Source organism: Phragmites australis, chromosome 8 (assembly GCF_958298935.1).
Source record: "Phragmites australis chromosome 8, lpPhrAust1.1, whole genome shotgun sequence".
Taxonomy (NCBI): domain Eukaryota; kingdom Viridiplantae; phylum Streptophyta; class Magnoliopsida; order Poales; family Poaceae; genus Phragmites; species Phragmites australis.
Window position 1 is genome coordinate 36752127 of NC_084928.1, and position 19041 is coordinate 36771167.

A 19041-nucleotide genomic window follows, 5' to 3' on the forward strand; every position below is an offset into this window, starting at 1 on the left:
ACAAATCCTAGCTACGATTCAGGATGCAGCCAGGAAACAAGACATTCCTACAGGGTAACATACACATAAGTGACGAGTAATTATTACTCGTCACTTATGTTAATTATAAGTGTAGGGTAACATGGTTACCCATAACTTATATATTCCGCCCAGTGACAGACATAAGTGACGGGTGAAGAGGTTACTCATCACTTATATCTTTCACCTCAGCACATAGGAGACATTTGTAGGTGACAGATTACAGTTCGTACCCGTCACCCATGATCGTTATTACCCGTCACCAATGAGGTTTTTTCACATTGTGATTTTTCTAGTAAGTTTGATCAAACATATATTCCCACATAGACTAGACATGCTAGTACACTTAAACATTAGAATATCTCCAACAGTCTAGACATGCTAGTTTCCAAGACATAGCCAAAACAAAGCACAAACAGAAGGATTTCCAAGACACACATGATGTTTGTAGGGAAGGTTACAACATTACTGTTGTTGACTTCAGTGGTACCATTGGTGACGCCTGCCATGACGTAGTTGTTCGCTTGCTGTAGAAGATGCAGCCATACAGTTCGTGGTTGGTGTAGACGAAGTAGATGTACGAAGCTGTAGAAGATGTAGCCAAACAATGCTTGGTCGGTGTAGACGAAGTAGATGTACAAAGATGTGCGCAAATAGATGGAGACAAACACAAGCAGTCACGTGAAGAAGCGCTCCCCAAAAACATTATCCGCCTTTCCTGGTGCAGGATCTCAAAGGTAGGGTTTCGGAGGCCTGTTCTCCCTAACTCCAGTGCATGCCAAAGTAGGGATGGGGAAATGTGTGTAGCAGCATCAAAACAGTGGAATGTAGGAGATGAATGAGACATAATTCCTCTGTGCACAACACTTGTCCTTATATAGGCACGGTCAAGGAAAACAAAGTGATCGGCCAATGGGAAACTAAGCCCCTTCAACTCTTCGTAACAAAGGTTTAAATTATGTGGGCGTTTCCAAGGATTAAATGAGCTAACCAACTAATTCCAACAATTTGTTTACAATTCTATGGGCATTCGAATTTTGCAGGGATTAAATGGGGTGACTCATTAATTCCAACAATCCCCCACCAGATCCCAATGCACATTGACTTGCCTTCTGATCCATTGTAATATTTGATATACCAGTGTTTCGGTGGAGACCGGTTAGGGTTGAACATCCACCTAGAACAGAAAGCTACATTCACCCGTAACTGTAGAATGGACTAAGCCTTAAATTGACAATTTTGTGCAAACAAGTTTCACTTGAAGTCTTTGCTGGCACTAGGTTGCCATAGGCTACCCCTCGGTTTTGGAGCATATAAGTCGTACTCTTGGCCTTTCATGAGTTTACTTGAGATTACCCTATTTCATAGAATGTGACTAGCAGTCGGGCTCATATAGGTGTGCTCTTTTAAGACTGCTCTGTAGGACAAAATCTTTGCTTATAAAAGTCACAAAATACATTAAGATAAAATCAACCTACCATTTAGATTACGGGAGGATTGCATCTCCAACGAGCTTGTTTTTCTCAGATCCTACTTCACAGGATCTCCGGTCACATAGGTTGAGTTGCCACCATGATTGACTCATGTGGGTCTCATACCCATCTCCCTTGATGCAGTGTCTATCACATTCCGTGACAGACCTTTTGAGAAGGGATATGACAGATTCTTAGCCGTTTAGATGTAATCCAAAATTATCACTCCGAAGTTTCTCAGTTTCCTAACAAATTTCAACATTCTCTTCATGTGTCTGGATGACTTCATGTTATCCTTAGAACTATTCACTTTGGCAATCACTGTTGGATTATCACAGTTCATAAGAATAGCCGGTATCAGTTTTTCAACCATCGACAAATCCATTAAGAGTTCACGAACCCATTCAACTTCAATAGTTACTGTATCTAATGCTGCGAGCTTTGCTTCCATTGTTGACCTCATTAAGATGGTCTACTTGAAAGACTTCCATGAAACATTGCCACCTCCAAGAGTGAATACATATCTACAAGTGGGTTTGATCTCACCAGCATCAGAAATATAGTTTGAAACACTATAGCCCTCTATTACCCTTGGATACCCGGTATAGTGAATGCCATAGCTCATTATGCCTTTTAGATAGCGCATAACTCTCTCAATAGATTCCAATGATATCCCCCGGATCAGAGACAAATCGGCTTACTTTGCTCAAAGAAAATGAGATGTCAGGTCTGGTGACACTAGCTAAATGAGCCGATGATTTAAGAATATATCAGTTCATCCCTGGCTATTCCCGGTTCTTCTGAAGCCATACGCTAGGGTTGTAATGTGTTGGTGAAGATCGGCAGTCCATAAAGCCAAAACAACTCAAGACCTTTTCCACATAGTGGGATTGCAAAAGTGTGATTCCACCATCTTCACCTTTCAACAGCTTTATGTTCAAAATAACATCAGCTACTCCCAGATCCTTCATTTCAAATTTATGAAACAAGAAAGTATTGACCTCTTCGATGACATGAAGGTTGGTACTAAAGTTCAGTTTGTCATCAACATACAAGCACAAAATAACTCCTTCTCCTCCACCATTGCGGTAGTACACACACCTATCAGCTTCATTCATAGCAAAGCCCGAAGATGTGAGAGTTCAGTTGAACTTCTCATGCCATTACTTAGGTGCTTGTTTAAGACAATACAAAGACTTTAATAGCTTGCAGACCTTTCCTCCTTGACCATCTACTACATAACTATCTGGTTGTTCCATATAGATTTCCTCGTCCAACTCTCCATTCAAGAAAGTTGTCTTAACGTCCATCTGGTGAACGAGAAGACCATATGAGGCAGCCAGTGATAGTAGTACTCGGATGGTGGTCATTCAGGCCACATGTGAGTAAGTGTCAAAGAAGACTTTGCCTTCTTTCTGGGTATAACCCTTGGCCACGCGCCGTGCCTTATAATTTTCAATTATACCATCATGACTAAGCTTTTTCTTAAACACCCACTTACATCCTATAGGTTTGCAACCATAAGGACAATTAGTGATCTCCTAAGTTTCATTAGCAACAATCGAATCCATTTTGCTACGGACTGCTTCCTTCCTGTAGTCTGCATCCAGAGATGCATATGCTTCTAAAATAGTCCCGGGAGTATCATCCACAAGATTTACAATGAAATCATCACCAAAAGACTTTATAGTCTGATGTCTCTTGCTCCTTCTAGGAGCTTCATTGTCTTTCTCCATAGGATTTTACTCAAGTATTTGTTCAACATATTCCATTGGATTGACAGATTCAAGAGTTTGATCAGACTCCAGACTAGAACTGCTAGACATGTCTTTCATAGGAAAAAATATCCTCAAAGAATGTGGCATCTCTGGACTCCATGATTGTATCAACGTGCATGCCAGATATTCCAGACTTTACCACTAAAAATCTATAGCCAATGTTATGGTGTGCATAGCCTAGAAAGAAAAAATCCATAATTTTTGGTCCAAGTTTGTGTTTCTTGGTAATCGGTACATTGACTTTCACCAAGCAACCACAAGTGTGCAAATAAGAGAGTGATAGCCTTTTCTTCTCCCGTTGTTTAAATGGTGTTATCTGTTTATTCTTTGTAGAAACCCTGTATAGGACATGACAAGAAGTCAATATAGCCTCCCCCACCATGCCTTCGATAGACCCACAGTGTCTAACATGACGTTAACCAAATCAGTTAGAGTGTGTTTCTTCCTCTCGGCAGCCCCATTTGACTGAGGTGAATAGGGATGTGTCCTCTCATTGATTCTACCATGTTCCTCATAGAATAAATTTAATTTATTAGAAAAGTACTCTTCATCACGATCTGACCTAACCCTTTTGATTTTTCTTTCAAGTTGGTTTTCAACTTTTGCTTTATACACGTAGCAATATCTAGTGGATGAGGCGTCGAAGCCACCGACCTCTGTCTCTGTTGCAATCAATCACTCCCATCAGACCCCTGGCACGTTGGGGAATGGACTTGATCGGACCATCCCCTCACACCAAGAGGAATCTCTAGTATGCGATCGTGGCCTTCAAGTACTTCTCCAAATGGATCGAGGCTGACAACCTCACGGTGATTACATCCAAGAACATCCAGAAATTTTTTTGGAGAAATATCATATGCTATTTCGGTGTCCCACGATAGCTCAACATCAACAACGGGACACAGTTCGACTCTGGCCCTTTCTAGGAGTTCTACGCCAAGCTCAGCGTCGAGATGTGTTAGGGTTTTCCTTAGAGATGTAGATGGAGCAGGGTGGGGAGGGTTTTGCCTTCACCCGCCCCCACCAGCATGTCCCCCACCCCGCCCCAACCCGAGATCGGGTGATTTTTTTTTGCCCCGCCCCACCCCATGGAGCCCAGACCGACCCAACCCGCCTCGCCCCGCCCCGATTAAAGTCGTTAAAAGCTCTAGATCAAGTTTAGTTGTTAGGCAATAGCTACCACAATATACAAACCAACAAAAAGGCGCATCTAAGGTTCACAAAACCTAACATAACATGATAATAGTTACATATATGCATTAATTTACTAAAAGTTTCATTACAAAACGATAATAAAATTCTTAATAAACTAACTAAGCATGCATATAACATATACTCCGGGGCGGGACGGGCCTTGACTCACCCCCGCCCTACCCTGATCGGTGCTCGCCTCGTCTTGCCCCGCCCTAACTGGTGCCTTGCCCCATTTTTTCCTAAATTGGTAGGGGCAGATGGAGACCCGGCGGGTCAGGTGGGGACGTTGACCTCTAGTTTTTCTGAAGGGATCTAAACTATCTCCAAGTACTTTTGAAACATGTTTAAACTCAAATTATCAAACGAATACACATAAACATAATGCCATGATACTTATGAATTCTTAATCACGTGATTCACGTTTTGGGACGTGACAAACCTCCCCCCCCCCCCCTAAACAGAATCTTGACGCGATATTCAACAAACATAGGAAAAGGGTGATGGTGATTAAGTGGAAAGGAAACACCCACAAATAGAAAAGAATTTTATCAAAATTTCTCAACTAAACAAAATGATAGTCATTGGACCTTCGCATGAGCTAGTGGTCAGACCGTGGCTCAGTCAGACCGCGTGGACGATGGTTACACCAAAATCCATACAGAGAGTTTTTGGCTCTGGCGGTCGGACTGACATTATGCCGGTGGTCAGACCGCCAACCAACGGTCAGACCACGAGCCTGGGCCGGTTATACCGCTCGTGAACAGAGAATTTTGGGTTCTAAATGCCTCTGGCGGTCAGACTAGTAGGCCAATAGCGGCCAGACTGCCAGGAGTATAGTTCTCCTGGTCGGATAGTTTCTAAGTGCAATCCTTTGGGAACAAACTCTCCATTCAACATGGTGATAATTATAGACATGTGAGATGCTCCAATTATACAAAATTACAATGATATTTACAAGTTCTCGACAAGTTTGGGATATTCGGTGCAGATTTTATCCTCACACTTTCAAGTTGCTTCATCCTCGGTGTGGTTACTCCATTGGACTTTGATGAACTTAATATAGTGTTGTCGAGTCTTTCGTTCCGCTTTATACAAGATTCGAATTGGTCACTCGCAATATGAGAGATCTGGTTGTAATTCTTGGTTTGCAACTTCAATAACTTCAGTTGGAACTCAAAGGTATTTCTTCAGTTGCAAGACATGGAACACATTGTGAATAGCAGAGAGGGATTGAGGTATGTCCAATTGATAGTCCACCTCTGCACATTGAGCAATGATTTGGACAGGCTCTACATATCGGGGTGCTAACTTCCCTCTCACTTGAAATCATCGAACGCCTTTGACAGGCGAAACCTTGAGATGGACAAAATGCCCTATATCAAACACAAGTTCTAGTTCTCATTGGTAGCAGTCCACATAGCTCTTCTATCATAACAGAGTTGTGAGGAGACACTTGAGAATAGCCTGAACATGTTGTTCTGCCTCTTTGACCAATTTTAGGCCTAGAAAAGCCCTTTCACCGGATTCAGACCAATTCAACGGCGTTTGGCATCTTCAGCCATTGAGAGCTTCAAACATGACATTTCAATGCTCGATTGATAAGTGTTGTTTTAGGAGAACTCGGTGAATGGCAAGCAAATTTCCCACTTCTTCCCATATATGAGAGCACAAGCTCGCAACATGTCTTCCAGAATCTGATTCACCCTCTTGGTTTGACCATCGGCTTGAGGGTGGTAGGCAATGCTATGGAAGAGCTCAGTTCCCATAGCTTCGTGAAGGCACTTCCAGAAATGAGAAATGAACTAGGTGCCTCGATCGGAAATGATCTTCTTCTAAATCCCATGAAGGCAAACAATCCGAGCTAGATACAACTCAGCATAATCCATGGCACTGCATCGAGTCTTTATCAGGAGGAAATGTGCGAACTTTGTGAGTCGGTCCACGATAATCCTTGGCACTGTACCATAACACAATTGCATCGTGCCTTTCGACTCAGTGCATCGGCGACTACATTCGCCTTGCGGGGATGATAGCGTACTTCTAGCTCATAGTCTTTGATTAACTCAAGCCATCTTCTCTGTCTCATGTTCAATCAGCTTGAATGAACATGTATTTGAAACTTTTGTGGTCTGTATAGATACAACACAGATTTTCCAGCAGATAGTGGTGTCAAATCTTCAGAGCATGCACAACTGTTGTAAGCTCTAAGTCATGGGTTAGGTAGTTCTCCTCATAGCGCTTCAACTGTTGTGAGGCATAAGCAACAACTCGACCTTCTTGCACAAGGATACATCTGAGGCTTATGCAAGAAGCATTACAATAGACGTCAAAACCCTTGTCCACTTCAAGCTAAGCCAGAACAGGAGCAGTCGTGAGCAGTTTCTTCAAAGTATGGAGAGCTGATTCACATTCACTCGACCACTCGAATACACTTACTTGGCTCAATAGCTCGGTCATTGGATTGACAATCTTGGAGGAGTTCTCGATGAACTGTCGATAATAACCCTTAAGTCTAAGAAAACTTCGGATGTCAGTGACATTCTTCAGTTGAAGCCAATTAAGAACTCCTTGCACCTTGCTCAGGTAAACGACAACACCATTCTCGGATAGAACATGCCCAAAAAAGCGAGTTCTTTGAGTCAGAACTCGCACTTGTTGAACTTGGTATGAAGTTGGTGATCCCGAAGTCGGCCAAGAATAACACGGAGATGCTCAGAATGTTCCACTTCAATTTTGGAGTATATAAGAATGTCATTGATGAAAACCACTATAAACTTGTCAAGTTCCTCCATAAATACTGTGTTCATCAAGTACATCAAGAACACTGGTGCATTAGTCAATCTGAAGGACATGATGGTAAACTTATAAAGCTCGTAACATGTAGAGAAAGCCATCTTTGGAATATCCTCCTGTGGTACCTTGATTTGGTGATAGCCTAATCTCAAATCAATTTTAGAGAAAATCCAGGCACCCGTCAATTGATCAAACAGAATATCAATTCGATAAATTGGATACTTGTTCTTGACGGTGATCTCATTCAACGGACGGTAATCAACACACATTCAAAGAGTTTGGTCTTTTTTCTTCTCAAAGAGCGTCGAGCATCCCTAGGGTGAGGTGCTCGGACGGATGAAACCCTTTGAGAGCAAGTCTTGAAGCTGCTTCTTCAACTCTTCCAATTCATTTAAAGGCATCTTATAAGACCTCTTCAAAATAGTGGTCTTACCGGGCATAAGCTCAATAGAGAATTCCATTGCTCGGTCAGGTGACATTCCTAGCAGTTCTTCTGGGAAGACATCAAGAAACTCACAGACCACATGAATATTCAAGAGATCTATGGTTGTGGCAACCTTCAGGGTATACAAGTGGAGACCACCCTCTCGAAGGTGAAGAGAAATCCGCACACCACTTGGATTCTTGAGAAAAAGCCACCCTCTTGGCGCAATCAATACGAGCACCATATTTGGTTAACCAATTCATTCCTAATATGACATACACTCCTCTAGTATCTAGGAGGATCAAATTTGACGAGGACAGAACTCCCTCAAAGAGTATATTGGCCTTAGGAACTACCCGGTTAGTTTGTACTTTAGCACTGGGAGCTTCAATGCGAAAAGCAGTAGGTAGGGTCTCATGACTATACTATTACTCAAAATATAACCTTCCTTGATGACTGAATGAGATGCACTCAAATCAAAAAGTACAATTGTGGGGTCAGGATTCATAAGTAGCATACTGACTAGCACACTACCATCGGGGCCACCTGTCATACTTTCTTGGGATATGGTAGGTCTTGGAAGTTGTCCTTGCAGAGCTGAGAAAGATGTGTGTCACACTATCCACATTGGTTGTGGAGCAGTCAAAGCCAACATGTGAGATGGAGGAGGTTGACTCTCTATCCACGTACGTTGAGAGCTCCTGCCCTTGGAAGGTGACAGAACCCTCTTGCGCTTCTTCTCCTCCTGGTAGTTCTTCAGCTTGAACTCAATCGTGAGGGAGGAGCTCACCAGCTTGTTAAAGTCGACAAACTCATGAGCTAACAAGCGGTCTTGCATCTTGGAAGAGAGACCGTTCACAAAGCGGTATTGCTTCCGCTCGTCGGTATTGACATCTTCCAGCACATACTGTGCAAGGTGGTTGAACACCTGCACATACTCTATCACTGACTTGCCTCCCTGCCTAAGGTCCAGAAATTCCTGCCTCTTGATCTCCATAATCCCTTTGGGAATATGATAGTCACGGAAGGCTTGACGGAACTCCGCCCAAGACACCCAGTGGTTGCCGGCGTGCATGGCCAGAAAGTTAGACCATCACGCGCCAGCAGCACTCTGAAGCTTATAGGCGGCGAAGAGAGTCTTCTCGTTGTCCTTACACCGGGGAAGTGCGAGCTTCTGCTCAATGGTTCGGAGCTAGTGATCGGCATCAAGAGTATCCTCATCTTACGTGAAAGTGGGCGGTTGAGTCCTAATGAAATCTGAGAAATCGTCCTAGTGTCCAGCTCCACCTCATCTGTGAGGGGCCATGTTATGCACGAGAGTTTCGAGGAGTATTGTCTAAGCTTGACGTTTTTTCCCAATTTGCATTAAGACATCCACCATACTCGATGGTGGAGGTGGTACACGATTGTTCTTATTGGAACCCTCATGAAAATCTCCCGGACTTTGGCGGGTTATCATCCGATTAGAGACGACAGAAAGAAAAATGGTGAAAGGTTAAACTCCAACTTGATGGAAATGGCACCAATCGAACCAAGGCAAGTGATGCACACTAGACCATCATAGTATAAGGAGAATGCATGATCAAAAGTATAGTGCAACATAAGCGAGAACGTAGCCTAGCTCACACTCACAACACATTCTGTGCAAATGTCAGCAGTCAGGCTGCAGGTAGTGTGGTGGTTAGACCGCTACATGCCTAGCTGTCAGACTACTAGGAGTCTGGCGCCAGCAGTAGTTTTACCAGTGCTTCCTACACACGATGAGCTTCTCAACAGCAAAAATGACTCAATTCTTATCTACATGTTTCTTTCTCGAGCATACCTCTCCACAACAAACATCAAGATCACAAGCATTCATACATACCATGACTATCAATCATCACCCTTCGCACTACTTCTTCTTTCTCGCATGAACGGTACTTGTGCATCTCACCACACAAGCGACCTTTCATACATTATTGCCAACATATTGACTTCCCGTATTGTCGCCTTATGGGACACCCTATGTAATCGTCACATGGTAGACGATCATAACTATCATTGTATGGTAGATGTTCATACGTTATTGCTAACGTATTCACTTCTCGTACCATCGCCGTACGGGACACACTAGGTCCCTGCCTCGCACTAGTTGAGCCCCCGATATTAACCACCATTGGGATGCGTTCCTTACCCCTTTCGTTGATTCAAAAAATCCATAAAGACATCACCATACGGAAATAAACACTCAATGCTGCAAATAACCATTCGTTTTACTTCGAGGCATAATATAGCAAATTTATACATATTAGCATGAAGAGGTAAAAAGAAACTTTAGTGGGTTGCTTAGTGATGTTGACGCCCTACTAACCCACGCCTCAAGTATTTTTAGGCTACTTCATTAAACAAAGCTTTCATGCCACGCTGTGCGGAACTGTCCAAATAGTATTCCAATTAATCATCAGGATGATCATTTGCTTAATCATAACCACGAGGATTAATTAGAATGCCATTCTGGTAGTCCCAGCACGTGTTTTGTGCCTAAGATCGGAACGCATACCTTTCCAACATATATCATCACAATAAAGTTTATGCAAGAGCAAGTAATTAAATTATATTACAAGTTCTTAAACACTCAACCATTTACAATATTTTACATCAAAAGAAAGCTAGGAGGATAAAGAATAGATCACCTCCAAACCAAAACTAGAAACTGTGCAGCAGAAGATTAACTTCTATGAACCAACAAAAGCAAGGTGAAACAATATGCCCTTAAGCTCCACCCAAAAGCCTCACCACACAAGTAGCTTGCACTACTCATTCCTGTCACCTACATCGGTGGACGTGAAGTAGCCAAACATGAGCTTCTCCTCACTAGTAGAAACTGAAAGAGCAGTGTGAGTACAAAAGTATTCTCAAGACTTAATCCATAATGGGTACCTATAAATAACTCGACTCCAAGGAGATGCATTGAGGTATTAGAAAGGATTCAGCCACATGCTTAAGTAAATTTCATAAGCGAAATGCAACTTGACATACACATGTGAGCTTCTATACTTAACCACATGTACCATTCTATCTCATAATTACTACAAGAACATATGTAACTGGAACCATAATAAGAATATCTTTAAATAGAACCAGCTCACCTATAACCCAACATACCATACAACAACAACCCACATTCGTGACTCTACGACCAATGCGAATGGAAAGAAGTATGCTCATGACCGAGAGCGTGGTAATTTGAATTGTTCTTACAACTTTACCCACACAACTTGAGTCCATCCTCTCATACCCATTATCCAAATATGTGATTGTCCATTATCCTAATAAGTGATTGTACGGAAAGTGCTAAACCCAATGGCACCAAGCAGTGTATGCCATCCAAGCTCCTCTCCTAACCTACCCCTAGCACCGCTTATATCTCGCCTCATCCTCACATCTGATACAGCCCACATCATTGTCATTTTGTTTGTAAACAATAAGTAAGCCACAAGCTCACGAACAACGGTTGAACCATTACTCGACTTTCACTAATGACCTAAGCAGGCCTATTAAACAGACTTGTAAGTTAGACATTAACAATGTTATCAAGGCTACAAGGATATGGATAACCAATAACTCAAGGCAGAGGTTATGCGATTCATCAACATAAGTTCTACCCATCTAAACCCGACAATATCACTAATGCAAACATACATACAGCGTAATTTATCAAGTTATACAATATGAGATCTAAAGTAGTAGGTTGAGTATGATTAGATGCTTGCCTTGTTGCTCTGACGGTTGCCTTATACTCCCCGCACAACACTAACAGAACTCAAGTAGCTCGGCGGCGCCTTCACTCGCTTGGACCGTCGGTGTAACGCTCTCTAAACGAATCAAGAATGCATCACAAAAATAATCAAACGATGAAAAAGTGTGCATATGATGCATGCTTGATAATTCATAGAGCATCGTGTTTCGAAAATATTTGCAAAAGACCACCAAATGATTAGGGTTTTGAAGTTTGAAATACCGAATAAGGTAACCTAAGTACATATAACCTTGAAGAGCTAGCTGTCAGACCTACGTAAAAGTGGCGATTTGACCGTCAGCCTGCAGAAGGTTTTGGCGCCTAGCGGTTAGACCGACAGTATGTCGGTGGTCAAACCGCTGTCTGGCGGTCAAAGCAGCCCTAGTGGCCGCCAGCGAGACCCTACCAGCGCCACTTTGTGAGGCCGCCAGCGAAGGCTCCGGTGAAACCTTCGACCACGAAAGGTACCAAAATGCTCTATAAGACTAGTGGAGTGCTTCTAAAGTGATTTGGACAAAATTAACCAAGCTAAACTCAAAATACCCCATAGATGAGCCCAAGGCTAGGGTTAAGCTTGGGTCTAAACGGAATGGGGATCGATTGGAGCTTGGGAACGATGGGAAAATGGTAGAAAATACCTCATCTTTGTGTAGGGAAGCTTTCTATTGGAGGGGGTCACTCCAGGGAAGCTCTGATTTAGAGATCGGGCTCCGGGGTGGTGTAGGGCTTGAGATGGATGAACTCGTGTGGAAACTTCGTCGACAACGAGGGTGAATGGGGCAAGCTCAATGAAGCCTTCGGGGAGTTCGAGTAAGTCCCCTCTGTCGATCTCCTGTCGTCGTGGACGTCGAGGTGGTCTCTCCCCCTCTATTGGTGTGGGTGAAGGAGTGAGTGAGAGAGAGAGTTGACCGATTTCCTTAAGTGGAGCCTCTGTGTTGTGGCGGTCAGACCGTAGGAAGCTCACGTGGCAAGCCTACGTGGCTGCCTCCTGGCTGTCAGACCACGGGGAATCCCGGTTAGACCGTGAGAGCAAACTTGTGCTGAAAACTTGATTCTATTCCCCTTTTCAATTCTTCTTCATATCCAAGGCATTTATGATTTTCCTAAAGGGCTCTAAACTATCTCCAAGTATTTTTGAAACATGTTTAAACTCAAATTATCAAACAAATACGCATAAATATAATGCTTATGAATGCTTAATCACGTGAGTCACGTTTTGGGACGTGACACTAGCAGAGAAGCACTCTTATCTTTCAAGTTTTTCTTCCTTCCACCATGTTTGTCTTGCAACTTCTATAATAAGTTTGATACATGTTCTATGTTCTATATGGTCCCCTACATGTTATGAAAAATTCAAGTGTTATGTGAGACATGCGCTATATGATTATGTTATAGTAAGTATTTTTATTGGAATATGAATACTAACAAGCACCATCTCACTCCATTTCATTTTAGAGTGGTGTACAACTAAATTATCTTGTGTCTTAATATGAATTTATGATTCAGTCTCCACAGGCACTACGTACACGGCTGCTATTCCTGAATACCGGTTGAATCATCCAAAGTTATGAGCATTGTCTTTTTATTCAGAAATAGACTATGTGGCCGTGAAAGCTAGTAGAATGTTTCTTCTAGGTTGTGGTGTTAAAGTATGAATGTGGGGCGATGACATATTATTTTGGTATCACTTGGATATAATCTTCTTTACTTGTAAATTGTGGGTCATTTCCTCTCTCTATTTTTTTGGTTTTCAAGTGCTCATCGGTGACGGGTCTGGATCCAGACCCGTCACTGATATGTATCATTAGTTGTGAGTCGGGTCTAGATCCGTTATTAATATGTGTCATTAGTGATGGATCTAGATCTATCACTAATGTGGATATATTAATGATGTTTTTGGAGTGACGAAGATTTTATTTGTCACTAATGAGGTTATCACCCGTCACTTATAAACTCTGATGTAGTGAATGAGAATATTGTGTCTTTTCTCGTCCTTCGTATCCAATGTTCAGAAAGGTCGTTTTCTCGTGATGAATACATCATTGAGCCATCGAGTATATGATGTACTACGTACCATGCATGTATAGCCATAATTACCATGTCATTGAGATAACATATATATCTCGATTGCTAGCTACTTAATTAGGATTCTAACGGCTATTAATTAATGGATCGGTCTCATCTTAAAGACAATAATATTCATGTTGTATCGAATATTTAGATAAAAACTCTCGAATTGAACGGGAACTACATATGGCCTTATGATCAAGTACTACGTTACACATTTGAACGGGAAAAACTACTCTTTTCTCGCTACTCTCATTATTGATCCAGATGAATAGCCATAGATCAAGCTACTTGTGATGATGCGAGCATTGCTGCGTTGCAAATTCAGTACACCCTAGTCCAGTTTGGGCCATCCCTAGCCATGTTAATTGCATGCTGATATTAATTTGTTTCACGTAAATAGTTGATGTAGACGAGATCGGTAGAAAGAATATAATTGCTTAGCAATTTTGTATTACACATATCTGATTTCGAGCTGCTAGCTGAGGATGACTTGAACCTCTTAGCAGTGGGGTGTACACCCACACGTCCCCAATGAGTCGGACTCGGTTCGTGTAGGCTAGCCTAGATGCGTAACGAATTGGACCAACCATACGAATCCGGTATAACCCTTTTCAAACAAGTGGACCATATATGTGATAAAAAAAAAGTAGCTAATGTGTATGCATTGGTGCAGCACATATATACAATACCCCACCCCCAACAAAAAAAAAAACCTAGCAGCTCACTCTCCATCTCATACATGGGAGGAAAGTGACGTGCATGATCAGTTAGGCCTTGCATGTTAGATTTTGTGGACCACTTGATCCTCTCCAACAACAAAATTTTGACCTTCTCATGAGCAAGCAAGGGGTAGCTGCTAAGCTAGCTCCCTTTGGCACCTTCAGAATCCTGCTGCACCAAAGAAGGAATCAGACCTAACAATAAAAATTTGTTGGGCCAATAATGCTATCCACACCTAACACCCTGCATCTATATATATATAACATGTACAACCATAGCTATCTTCTAGGGTCCTCATCGCAAAGTTTCATTTATTCTCAATAGAGGTTGTCTTCATATCATAGTACACTGAGGCTGTGGGCCTGGTGGGTGACAGATGGGGCCCTCCTAGACAGCTTGTCTGTGCTTGCAAGCACTGCACTGCACTTCACTGCATAGGTGCAAGAATTTCACGGCATTGAAGTAGGGCTCAGCTAGCTAAACTTGGGTAGAGGCCTCACTCTTATTTATAGCCATGGATGATGCATGGTTAGCAATTAGCCCTAGTGTGGGGATGGAAGTGGAAGCAGGAGCAAAAAAGCATATGTAGATTAGAAGGTCCCAAAATTAAGGGGAGCTTTAATTTGTAAAGGATATATATATAATTTAAGAGAGCATAAGGTTTAATCACAAACATAATGCATGTTTGGTTGGCCTATAATAAGCTAGTATATATGTGTATATAGCAGCAAAATGCCCCCAAGAAGGATAAGGTTGTTCTGTTATGAATACTACAAGTTGAAGCCCCGTTTAAAACGTGGGAATTTTTCTCGCTTCCTGCGAGAATTAAACTATTTATCTGCGAAATTCGTGCAAAAATATTTATCGAATTTATACGTTACAAATGGGGTCTGATTAGAAAACACTTGAGGATTCTTGCGACAATAGTAAAATTTTGCCCCAAAAAAAGCTATGTAAAATCCTTGAGAACTAACGCAGGACAGGTTACCAAAAACAGCATGCATCATACATATGAGGACTAACCATATACCACCACTACGGATTAATCCTCATGCACCTTTGTCTTGCATGCTTATGCCTCTGCATGCAATTGCTTCCTAAAGGTTTTGGTAGGATTAGTTAAGAGAAAACAGCAGAACCGCTAGTAGCTCCGGTCCTACCGATAATTAAGTAGTTCTCTTTACGTTTAGATACAACTAGATTCATACTTCAAAATTATTTCACACTATATAAGTTTTGTAACTACAAATGATATATTTTGTGAGAAAATCTTAGTTAAAATTCAATTTGAAAGACCGATCGTAAAAAAGAGTATGCCTACGATTTCTAAACGGATGGAATAAGTAGCTAGTACTCCGATCCACTGCTAATACATACATACTTAACGTACTAGCTGCATCATGCATCGGTTATCCTATAGCTATATGAGTAAAAAGACAAGACGCCTAGCCTGAACATGCAGATCGATGCAGTGCAGTGCAGAAAATTAAGAGAGAACCGCGTCGATCGCGTCGTCCTCTATCTCTCTCTCTCTTCTCTCTCTCTCTCTCTCTCTCTCTCTCTCTCTCTCTCTCTCTCTCTCTCTCTCTCTCTCTCTCTCTCTCTCTCTCTCTCTCATCGATTGATCTCCAGCCGCGCTAGCCTTGTCATATGCGAATCCGAATGCATGTGCCCGCGCCGCTCGCCCGGATCTATATAATTACGCGGTATGTACAGTCACATGCGATTATCTTAACATGCACTACTGTCAGTGTCAATGCCGTGCTCCATCGATCGTAGGCTGTTAATTTGTTTGGACACATCTAAAAATTGTACGTGCATGTTGTATGCTTATGGCATATACATCTATTTTTAGTAAAAATTGTCTGAACATGAGCATTATGTTTTATTTTTGGATTATTTTATATTTAGACTTGCAACACTTATCTATGACCCACTTCTATATGTGGCAAAAACAGAGAAAATATTTGATAAAAATTCATCTCTTCTTCTGCTCTTAAATGTAGATATATAAGCAACTTTATGAAAAATCATAAGCAAATTGGAATAGATCCGTGAGCAATTTAAAAAATAGATTAAGGTAATTCATATCGGATGTTCAATGTATTTTGTGAACAAATTAGAATAATTCAAAGACTATATCAAATATAGCTGCTACATATTTTCAATAAAAAATAAAAATAATTTATGAACAATTTTGCTACAAGTTAATTTCAAAAAAAGAAAATTGAATCAAACTCTCAAGCAATTTTGTATACTTTCAGAAATAAAATAGATGTACATACCATAAAACTAAAAAATGTACATACAGTTTGTAGATTTTACCAATTTATTTAATGGTTGGATCTGAGCTAAACAAATGGATCATCAGGCAAAACATGTACTACTTAGGGCAACTCCGGTATATAATTCATCAAGACGTGCTAGAGTCTGCCACATCACATAGGTGCTAAGTTTTATTTCCCTCTCCAATATGTAGCACCTCTTTTCTCTCAAGGTGGATCCCATAACATACTATAAAAATTCCTCCAACAGCTTTCTTCTCTCTCCTCTCAATTATTTATTTAATGCTAACATCCCGTGCCTAAACAAGCACCTCGTCTCAGTTGTTGCTTGCCATTCAACGCTGGAGCTTCTCAGTTGTTACTGGTAAAGCGAGCGAGGTAGAGGCGGACGTCGTCTCGTCGAAAGGAGCTGGCCTTGGGCAGTGTGCACGCGGCTGGCTTTCAGCGCGCGCTCGTCAGAACCGAGGCGAGAGTACCTTGTGTTTTCTAGTGCTTGCCGATGGGAGGCAGCCCGATGGATATATATACTCTCATTAATTAAGTTAGCTCCTGATCGATAGGCTTAGGTAGTACTGTCTGATACTAGTTCATATGCCTAGCTAATCCAAATTAATCGTCACGTAAATCATGCATGGCTTTACAAATCAGTCACAAACAGTACAAATGAGTGGGGCTGTGTTTTGACCTATATTGTACCTCCTCCTTTTCAAAATATTTGCCCGGTCCGCATACCTAGGAGACGCAAAAGATAAGAAGTTTTGTATGGAATTGGATCGTTCTTGTTCTCGTTTGATAGATGTAGTGTTGATCTGTCTAATGAGTGTAAGTTTAATATAATTCTATTAAATATTACTCAAATGTAATGATTCCTAGGCATGTGGACCCGACAAAAATTACGAAACCGAGGGAGTACTAATTTGCTATGAGAGAATGCCAGTACCAATAGTAGGTAATAACTAGATCCTCGTTATGAAACTAGTAACTTCGTACATATTTTATACATATAGAATTAATTTAAAATATAACGATTTAAAAAAGTAAAACAATATAACATAATACAAGAGATATTTATATATTAGACTTTTCAAAAACACAAGTGTATGGTTGCAAAAAGATAGCACAACCACTATTAATTCTTTGATTTGTGTGTTGGACGGTTAAAAATATTTTTAGAAGGAGAAATAAAGTGTAACTTTTTATAGTGATTGTTCGATGAATTCGGATGTACGGTGAAGATCGTTTAGATCTGTCATAACTTATTTATTTTATATTTAATCTAAAAACACTAATAATACTAAACAGAAGTATATCATCTGCATATACTCTAGATGCACAGGGGCATACATGCGTGAAGCAGGCATCGATGTACTTAAGATCATTGCTGCTCCTGGCTCTACCCACACGTATCTGAGACAAAATGTACCGACCTGCCTGCATGATGTGATGCCTGTACATACAGTCACACACACTGTTCCAAGTGCTAGCTTACATGGAACAGTACACACATGCACAGAGATACTGTACATGCTGCGTCGAGCATAATTACCGCGAATATATGCACGAGCTAGCGGGCAGATTGATTGAGAAGATCGAAGCCCCATCTGATACGATCTGCAGGTGCCTGGAGCCCTGGACTGGATGAACTGAATTGAATTGAATGGGTTGCATGGCTCGATGCAAGTCAGATGGCCACGGGGGACCTTCCAATATAGTAGTGGACATATTAGTTATGCTCATAATAAGAGCGAAAGATAATGGATAGATTAAGGAGTTGTATCATATTTAGTGGATGAAGGTTTATTCATATTATAATACGCTGATGATATAATCATATTTATAATCACGATATTCAACAGACAAAAAAACATGAAACCTGTGTATGTGCTTTTGAGCAATTGTCTAGGCTCAAAATTAATTTTTATAAAAATGAGTTATTTTGCTATGGACAGACTAAGGAATACGACCATCAATACTCTCTTATATTTGGATGTACAATGTGTATGTACCCTTTTAGGTACTTAGATATTCCTATGCATCATAGGAAGCTGAGTAATAAAGATTGAAAAACTTTGAGGAAATGTTTGAAAATAGGTTAAATAGTTACAAGGACAAACATATATCTAGTGATGGCAAACTGGTCCTCATCAATTCGGTGTTAACTAGCTTGGCTATATTTATGCTATCTTTTTTTAAGGTCTCTAGAGGTATTCTTAAAAAAATTATAGTATTACAAATTGAGATATTTTTTGGCAAAATGAGGGTCACAAGAAAAAATATAGATTAGCAAAATAGAGTATTGTTTGTCACTAAAAGACCAAGGAGACTGGGGATTTAGAGTTTAGATTTACAGAATAGATATTTGCTAAATAAATGACTGTTTAAGTTGCTTAATGAGGAGGGAGTGTGGCAGGACCTACTAAGAAACATGTATTTAAGGAACCAAACCTTTTCTCAAGTTGAGTATAAATCAGGAGGCTTATAATTTTAGTCTGCCCTTATGAAGGTTAAA